Raw genomic sequence first — 8,877 nt, 5'->3', positions numbered from 1 at the left:
CTTGTTCAATTCACGGCAAATGGGGGCATCCATGCTCATCATTTTTTTTTCAATTCTTTAATGCTAGCTTTTATTTTATGGCTTCCTACATACACCACTAACCTAACATGTTGGAAACATATTCCCTTTGCCCATAATCTTGTCATGGCGGCCACTATCCTTAGGAAATGGACTATTTGACATGCAACTCCATCTATTTTACTTCATTCTTTTACTAACCTCTTAAAATTAGCCACATATATTTAAATCCTTTCACATGAGTCCTTTTTCTTTCAATTCACGTTCAATTTAACTAAATCAAAGAATTAAAAATTCACACATGCATTTTCACATATATTTGGCATGGAATAAGGTATTTAAATGTTTTTGTGACCCAGTTTTGTTGTCCCGAAACCACTTCCCGACTAGGGTTAAATTAGGGATGTCACAGTAATCATGGCAAAGAGGAAGCTACTTGGAAACCAGAAGAGGCAATGCGACAACAACACCCTCATCTGTTTGAATCAGGTAAATTTCAAGGACGAAATTTCATTAAGGGGGTAGAGTTGTAACACCCCAATTTTTGAGATATTCGGGATTTCTGTGATTTTTTAATGAATTTTAGAATTTCTATGTTTTGGCTGTATAATGTAGGTCTGAGTATGTTAGTGGGCCTTTAGAAGGCCCAAGAGTAAATTTAACCCGAGGCAATTTCAGAAATTTTTTTTAATTTTAGAGGGAAAGGGTTTTGGCATTTTGGGCTTTTAAAATAGAGGTGGTAAAATAAGCCACAAGAAGATCTGTGGTAAAGTGGCATGTGACGCCACATAGGTATTTGGGCAGTGGCGTGGGAGGTGCCTGGGTTCGAGGCACGGTGCGTGCAACATTTGTTTTTTTAAGTAAACGGGTTGCACTAAAATAGGCTTTAAAAGAAGTTTCGAATGAAGTTTGACACAAAGAGCGCCTGTGGCGCAGTGGCAACAGCGTGCTAGGCATGCCGAGAGGATGTGGGGTCGATCCGAGGGGAAGGCAAAATTTTGATTTAGTTTTTTTAAGTAGTCGTGACTGCAGCAGTTAAGCCTTAAAATTAATTGTGAGAAGATTATGTCATGAGATGAGCTTCAGGACAGTGGCAAGCAGGGTATATGGGTGCTTGGAGGTCTCGATTTGAGCTACTGTATGCGCAATGGGCTACCTTTTTGCTGCATGCGTGGGGGGAGTAATTCAATTGGACTGAAACTCTTCCAAGCAGCAAATTGAGTCAGCCAAGCAGTGGGAAAATGGTGGCTGCTCGGGGGATTCCATCCACAAACGCAAAGTTTATGGTTGACTGATATTGCACACCATCATTTAGCTATTGCAATTCTTTTCCTAATAGCGGGTCACATGTATAGAACTAACTTCGGAATTGGTCACAGTATAAAAGATCTTTTAGAAGCACATATTCCTCCGGGAGGATGATTGGGGCGGGGGCAAAAGGGTCTTTATGACACAATCAATAATTCGATTCATTTTCAATTAGGCCTTGGTCTAGCTTCTTTAGGGGTTATTACATCCTTGTTAGCTCAACACATGTACTCTTTACCTGCTTATGCATTCATAGCACAAGACTTTACTACTCAAGCTGCGTTATATACCCATCACCAATATATCGTAAGATTCATCATGACAGGAGCTTTTGCCCACAGAGTTATATATTTTATTAAAGGTTACAATCCGAAACAGAATGAGGATAATGTATTGGCAAGAATGTTAGACCATAAAGAAGCTATCATATCCCATTTAAGTTGGGCCAGCCTCTTTCTAGGATTCCATACTTTGGGACTTTATGTCCATAATGATGTTATGCTTGCTTTTGGGACTCCGGAGAAACAAATCTTGATCGAACCCATATTTGCCTAATGGATCCAATCTGCTCATGGTAAAACTTCATACAGGTTCGATGTGCTTTTATCTTCAATGAATGGCCCAGCATTCAGTGCGGGTCGAAGCAGATGGTTGCTTCGCTGGTTAAATGTTGTTAATGAAAATAGTAATTCACTATTCTTAACAATAGGCCCTGGAGACTTCTTGGCTCATCATGCTATTGCTCTAGGTTTACATACAACTACATTGATCTTAGTAAAGGGCACTTTAGATGGGTAAGGTTCCAAGTTAATGCCGGATAAAAAGGATTTGGTTATAGTTTTCCTTATGATGGTCCCAAGTAGGGGGTACTTGTGATATTTCAGCATGGGACGATTTTATTTGGCGGTTTTCTGGATGTTAAATACCATTGGATGGGTTACTTTTTATTGGCTTTGGAAACACATCACATTATAGCAGGGTAACGTCTCACAGTTTAGTGAATCTTCCACTTATTTGATGGGATGGTTAAGAGATTATCTATGGTCAAACTCTTCACAACTTATCAATGGGTATAACCCATTTGGTATGAATAGTTTATCAGTCTGGGCGTGGATGTTCTTATTTGGACATCTTGTTTGGGCTATCAGATTTATGTTCTTAATTTCTTGGTGCGGATATTGGCAAGAATTGATTGAAACTTTAACATGGGCTCATGAATGCACATCTTTAGCTAATTTCATTCAATAGAGAGATAAACCAGTGGCTCTTTCTATTGTGCAGGCAAGATTGGTTGGATTAGCCCACTTTTCTGTAGGTTATATATTTACTTATGCGGCTTTCTTGATTGCCTCTACATTGGGCAAATTTGGTTAATTCCTTATGTTATGCGTTGTATCTGCGATAATATCATCTCTTTCGATGGAGAAGGGGGTATGCCCACTTTTATTTCTACATCTAGGATCCGACTTGTATCATTGATAATAATAGGAACTAAACCATTATTGCAAAGAAAAGTTTGATTCATAGGGAGAAGAAGAGGCAAAAATTGGAACAAAAATATCATTTGATTCGTCGATCCTCAAAAAAAGAAATAAGCAAAGTTCCGTCGTTGAGTGAGAAATGGAAAATTCATGGAAAGTTACAATCCTCACCATGAAATAGCGCACCCACACGTCTTCATCGATGTTGCTTTTCAACCGGAAGACCAAGAGCTAACTATCGAGACTTTGGACTATTCGGACACATACTTTGTGAAATGGTTCACGCATGTTTGTTGCCAGAGGCAACAAGATCAAGTTGGTAAGGATTAAAATATCCTTTACTTTTTCTATTTATTTCTATGATCGATGCTCATAGAGGGGCCCCTTTACCATTCTGTATAAATAGGCTATTCTATTTGTACATATATGGAAGAGGGGCGCATTCAATCTTTGTTTGTCCATTAGTCTGGTTTCTTTTCATCGCGGGATAGAGCAGTTTGGTAGCTCGTAAGGCTCATAACCTTGAGGTCATGGGTTTAAATCTCGTTCCCGCAACATTACATTTTTTTGACAAAAAAATTAGACTTGACCCTATTAACTAGTCATTTTTTCTTTTAGGGGGGTTATTATATTCCAATTCCAGTCAACTATTTACAGTCAACTATAACGAATCTTTTATCCTCTTATCTTAAATACATTGTCTTGGGCGGATAGCGGGAATCGAACCCGTGTCTTCTCCTTGGAAAAGAGAAATTTTACCATTCGACTATATCTGCATTTTCATTCTTGATTCTTGATTCTTGATACGAAAGAATATTTGGTCAGAGCTAGGATAGATACTTTCTTCAGTTCAGGGCGATTTTATCAAATTCCACTACTAAACCAATTAACAATTGAAATTATATAACAATTCAAATGCTTATCAATTAATCAAATTACAAGTTATTAGCAATTAATATTAATTAATATTATTTGTTATTAATATTAAGTAATTAATAATATTTATATTATTATATTTATATTAATATATTTCGATTTATAAATCTATATTTCTATATTATTTATTTTATTATTCTATCTATTATTATATTATTTATTATTATATTATCTATTATTATATTATCTATTTATATATTATTTTTCAATCTATTATATAAATATTTATTAGAAATAAATAGATATTATAAAAGAAACTAGATTATATTAATAATACAAAGTATAAGATCGTTGATCGGTTTAACATAAACATAAAAAGGAGTTAACCTTCATTTTTCCACTTTCATTCATTGATTCACTCATTATTATGACGAGACAGGCATGTTTCTATCTCACACTAAGCCGGCAAATTAACAAAAAGTAAATCGAGAATTTTTGGAAGAGGCAGCAAGAAGTTATCGAAAATTATGTGTGTGTGTTTTTTTTTCTAAAAACTAAAAATTGGGTTGGGTGGACAAAGTAAATCCCTTCATCACATGTTTCGATAAAATAGATTGGATCTATGTCGAATTGCTAAGGTACTGTATTAATCAAATAAATGAATTTCGCTACGCTCGATAAGCCAATTATGATTGGCCTTGAAACAATTCATTGCATTGATATTTATCAAACCCAATTCCAATAAAACCATTTTACCCTTTACACACTAAGTAAATTAGAATTCTCATTCTTGAGAGCTACTAGCCATTATGAGTCTCTGGATATACTTATATATATATATATATATATATAAATAGATCTTATCCGTCTACTAATTCATTCAGTAATTGAATCGAACCGCCCTTTTAACTCAGTGGTAGAGTAACGCTATGGTAAGGCGTAAGTCATCGGTTCAAATTCAATAAAGGGCTTTTGACTTTTTTTTCATAAAACTCCTATGAAATGGTAGTAGTCATACTGAATACTAGGGATGTTTTTTTTATTGGTAATAAAACCCAACTATATATGTATAATAATTGAATTAGAAATTGTATAATTTAACTCTAATAAGTTATTATTCTAATAAGTTAGAGTAGAGTAATTCTAAAAGAAAGTTGAAATTATAATGAATAATGATAAGTCGTCTCTTGAAGTGACAAATATATATTTATATTTTGTTTTAATTTTGAATTAGATTATTTCAATAAATTCCATTGTAAAGAATTGTAAAGATTAGAAATCAACAAAAGAAAAGTAAGTGGATCTAACCCATTGAATCATGACAATATCCACTATTCTGATATTAAAATTCGATAGAGATGAAATTGGAATGGTCAATTTCTTTTTATTTCATATTTATTTGGACTCCACAAGAATCTGTTGATATTTTCGATTCAATCTTCTTGTTCCTAAGAATAAATTAATATTCTATTCCTTTCGAGATAAAGAGAAACATTTATATCAAGTTACAACCTAAAAGCCTTTTTTCAACATCTTGTCTTTCTTTGATTCCAGAACACAACAAGATCCATTTCTATCTATATATTCTATCTATTCTATAATAGATAGAAACCTAAACCAAATCATGTCTTCACATATCAAATATTTCCAAATCGGTAGGAAGGATTTGGATGGAATTCAAATTAGGTGGTGGCTAAAATTAAGGAGAAAAACATGGAATTTGAACTTGGGAAGGATTTTATGCCGAAATAGGACTCATGGTAGTACCAATTCGGCTATAGGCAATTAAATGCCGAAAAAGCTCTTAAAATTTTGGCTTGTATGGGTTGTTTTTCTTCTTTGTTTAGTTTTGGGTATTTTTAAGTGTTAGTCGATTTAGGTTGGGGCCATTCACATCTATTATTATTTTTGAGATCGACCTTCATTCTTTTTTGTTCATCTTTTCTTCACCAAGCTTAATCTTCTACTCCTACTCATAAGTCCTTTCTCTTTGATTCTCTTCCCATTATTGTCGAATATAGAGACTTTTCTCCGTGCCAAAAAGCCGAACCTCACAACTCTCTTATCCTTTTGCCGACATCTCCCTTCTACTTCACAAACTTCTATTCTCCATCTCGTTTCTTCAAAAGCAGAATCACCTAGATCTATCCTCTATTCGTATTTAGGGTTAGATCTACAACAAATCGGGAATAGGAAGGTACTTGGGAACATTTTTGGCAAGTAAATATTTGGTAAGTGCTCAGAATCCCTTCTCCGTCCATTATTTGGTGATTTAAAGAAAAGCCGAAACTAAACTAAAAGGGTTTAGTGGTGTTATTTGATTTGTTTTGCTCTAGTGTGGATTAAAGGCTACTGATCAAGGGCTTGGATAATTGGAACGACTAGATTTAGATCTAGTCCATATTCCGACAAAGGTAAGAACTTTAGTGCCTAAGGTGTTAATGGCCGATTATTGGTAAGGGGATTTGTATATAAGTTGTTATGGATTCATAGTTTAACGTGTTAGTAACTAATTGTAGGCAACTCGTGTGTGGAACTCGTCAATCTTTCGTCGTAAAACAGGTGTGTAAACGACACCCACTTATAGACTAGATCGGCAAAAGCCGAAAAGCAGAAATGCTGAAGAGCCGGCATTTTGTGGACTTACAAGCGTTCGAGGGCTCGTGGGATAGTTGTTTGTTAATCTTGGTAATCTCAAGCGGTAAGATTGTAGAGTGCGCAATTTCGTGCACTTCGGTATATTTGGGCTTAATGGGCCAAAATCAAGTTAATGGGCCAACGGGCCCAGTTTGGTAAAAACACTCGGTAAGTGTTTCTGTTAATACATTAATGGCTGTAATGTGCATGAAAACCCTAAAATAGTAAATTTACTAGAATACCCCTAAGTATGAAAATTACCATTATACCCTAGGTGCAAAGTGACCGTTATACCCCTAGGGTTAATTTTGACTGAAATGTATGATATTCTGATTCTGTATGTTGTATGCCATGACATGTATATCTGTTGCACGGGAAATGGGTTATATTGATAGAGGAAGTGTTCTGGTGGCTATGCCACAAATATCTGTTTCTAGTGGCTACGCCACAAATATCTGTTCTGGTGGCTCTGCCACATTATCTGAATCTGGTAACTCTATCACAATATCTGTTCTGGCAGTCATGCTGCAAATTCTGTGGCGTGTAGCAGATGGGTGGATCGAGTTGTCTCCCCACATGGTGTAAGGTTGGTACGGGGGTGTATACGGATGGATATGGATTGGGTTTTCTGCATACATGATATATTTGTTCTGTATCTGTTATGGGCCTATGGGCTTTATTCTAAATTCTGTATAGGGCTAAGGCCCAACTTAATCTATTTCTGCGGTTTGATCTGATTTGGACTATGGTTGGGTTATTTTACACACTGAGTTTTCCAAACTCACCCTTTAATTTCATCCATGCAGGAAATCCCCAACCATAGTGGACTTGGAGCCATGAGGGATTCGGAGTGGCCACATGTTCTGTAAATTCGCTTTTCTTCATGTGTTTTGATCAACACTTACTTACTTTAATTGTTTTGGGTTTTTAAGTTGTAACAAGGCCGTTTTAATTATTTTTAATTTTTTTTAGTATGTTTTGTTAGCTTAGATATGATATTGTTTTAATTACTTGAAATTGAATAGCTCTAGGGCGCGTTTTAAAAAAGGTTACTTGATTTCAAAATATCGCGTTAACAAAGCAAAGCTTCCGCAACGAAAATGTTTTCAAAATTAATAACCTTTTCAAATGGTTTTAAACGAATTGGTTTTCCCTAAACAATCACTCAGCTAAAGTGTGGTAATGGTTGTGTGCATGTCTAGGATTGGATCCATGGAGAGCTGGGTACTTAAGCAGTCTAATTGACTCACCTCCTCTTTTCTGGCATCCTACTTGGTGTACAGCTTCCATTCACTTTAATATATAACAAGGATATTCTTTAAACACTAAGAAAGACTTTAGATAAAACATGACTTTTCTAGTAACGCTTCAATGTGACACGCCAGATTCGGTCGTAACGTCTGGGCTGGGTTTGGGGTGTTACAATAAGTGACATATCACTAAGAATTAAGAAATCCAAACTTGTTTAGTTAGTCCAAGTTCATGATATATATGAGGCATCTGAGCTCGTGGAGTTGGTCGAAGTTCATAATAGATGCGATACATGTAATTGGGTTCCGGGTAATAGCCTTGTGTGTCCTGCCAGTTGCTAGGTAGTCCTTGAGTTGGTCGGATACCTGACAGCTTATGTGAGTAGCCCGTGTAACTATACCTTGACCGATAGCTTTTATGAGCAAACCCGTGAGTAGCTCCATTGTGAGCGTTACATGTTATGAGGTAGCTTTGGCTACGTATGTATATGTGGCACTTCTGTGCAAGTTTTGATGAAAGTCCCGAGGAGGGCATGTTAAAGTTGTATAATTATATGATATATTATGATGAGTACATGTATGTACACTAAGCTTATGATTATTGAGACTTTGAAATGTTGAGAAATCGGTGAGCTAAGATGTATGAATTATGATTGTAAATTTTGTTGCAATATCATGGTAACTTATATTGTGCATTTGAACATGAAATTCATGAAATGGTAAGTCCATGATAAGTCGAAAGTGAACTTATGATAGTTACCATTATATTGCACTAAAACAGTGCTGGACAGCAACAGTTGTGTGATTTTGAAAATCCACCAAAAATTGTGGAAATTGAGTTAGAGGCTGAATAAAATATGAAATTAAATCTTATTGAGTCTAGTTTCATATAGAAGAAACATTGTAAGTAAAATAGCTTCATATTGTGAAATATTTAAATTGTTGTAAGACAGAGTCAGAATAATTTCGAAATCCCCTGTCCTGGTTTGGGAAAATCATTAAAAATTGTACAAAACTAAATATGGGTTACAATTTGTTAGAATCCTGAATGAGTCTATTTTCAAAAGAGATAAACAGGAACATTATTCAAATCCCGTGTGAGGACAAAATTAATTTTTAGTGAAGGGTGGTGGGAACTGTTAGACAGCGAACCAAGGGTAAATTTAAGGAATAAAATGTAACTATTGGCTAGACCAAAAATTTTGAAACTTTTATCGTAAGAAGATATGTGAGTCTAGTTTCAGGGAAAATAGCTTTACCTGAACATAAATAAAATTTCAAATATGGTTGTATTACCTTGAGAAGCA

At 35.3% G+C, this 8,877-nt stretch overlaps 1 pseudogene; it reads left to right on the top strand.

Moving 5' to 3' along the window:
• Nucleotides 1–435: 435 nt before the first annotated feature.
• On the top strand, nt 436–3,004 carry LOC128280381 (photosystem I P700 chlorophyll a apoprotein A2-like; annotated as a pseudogene).
• Nucleotides 3,005–8,877: the final 5,873 nt, after the last annotated feature.

Source organism: Gossypium arboreum, chromosome 1 (assembly GCF_025698485.1).
Source record: "Gossypium arboreum isolate Shixiya-1 chromosome 1, ASM2569848v2, whole genome shotgun sequence".
In the NCBI taxonomy this organism is placed as follows: domain Eukaryota; kingdom Viridiplantae; phylum Streptophyta; class Magnoliopsida; order Malvales; family Malvaceae; genus Gossypium; species Gossypium arboreum.
Note: the sequence above shows the minus strand (reverse complement) of the source record. Positions and strands in the feature narration are given on the sequence as shown.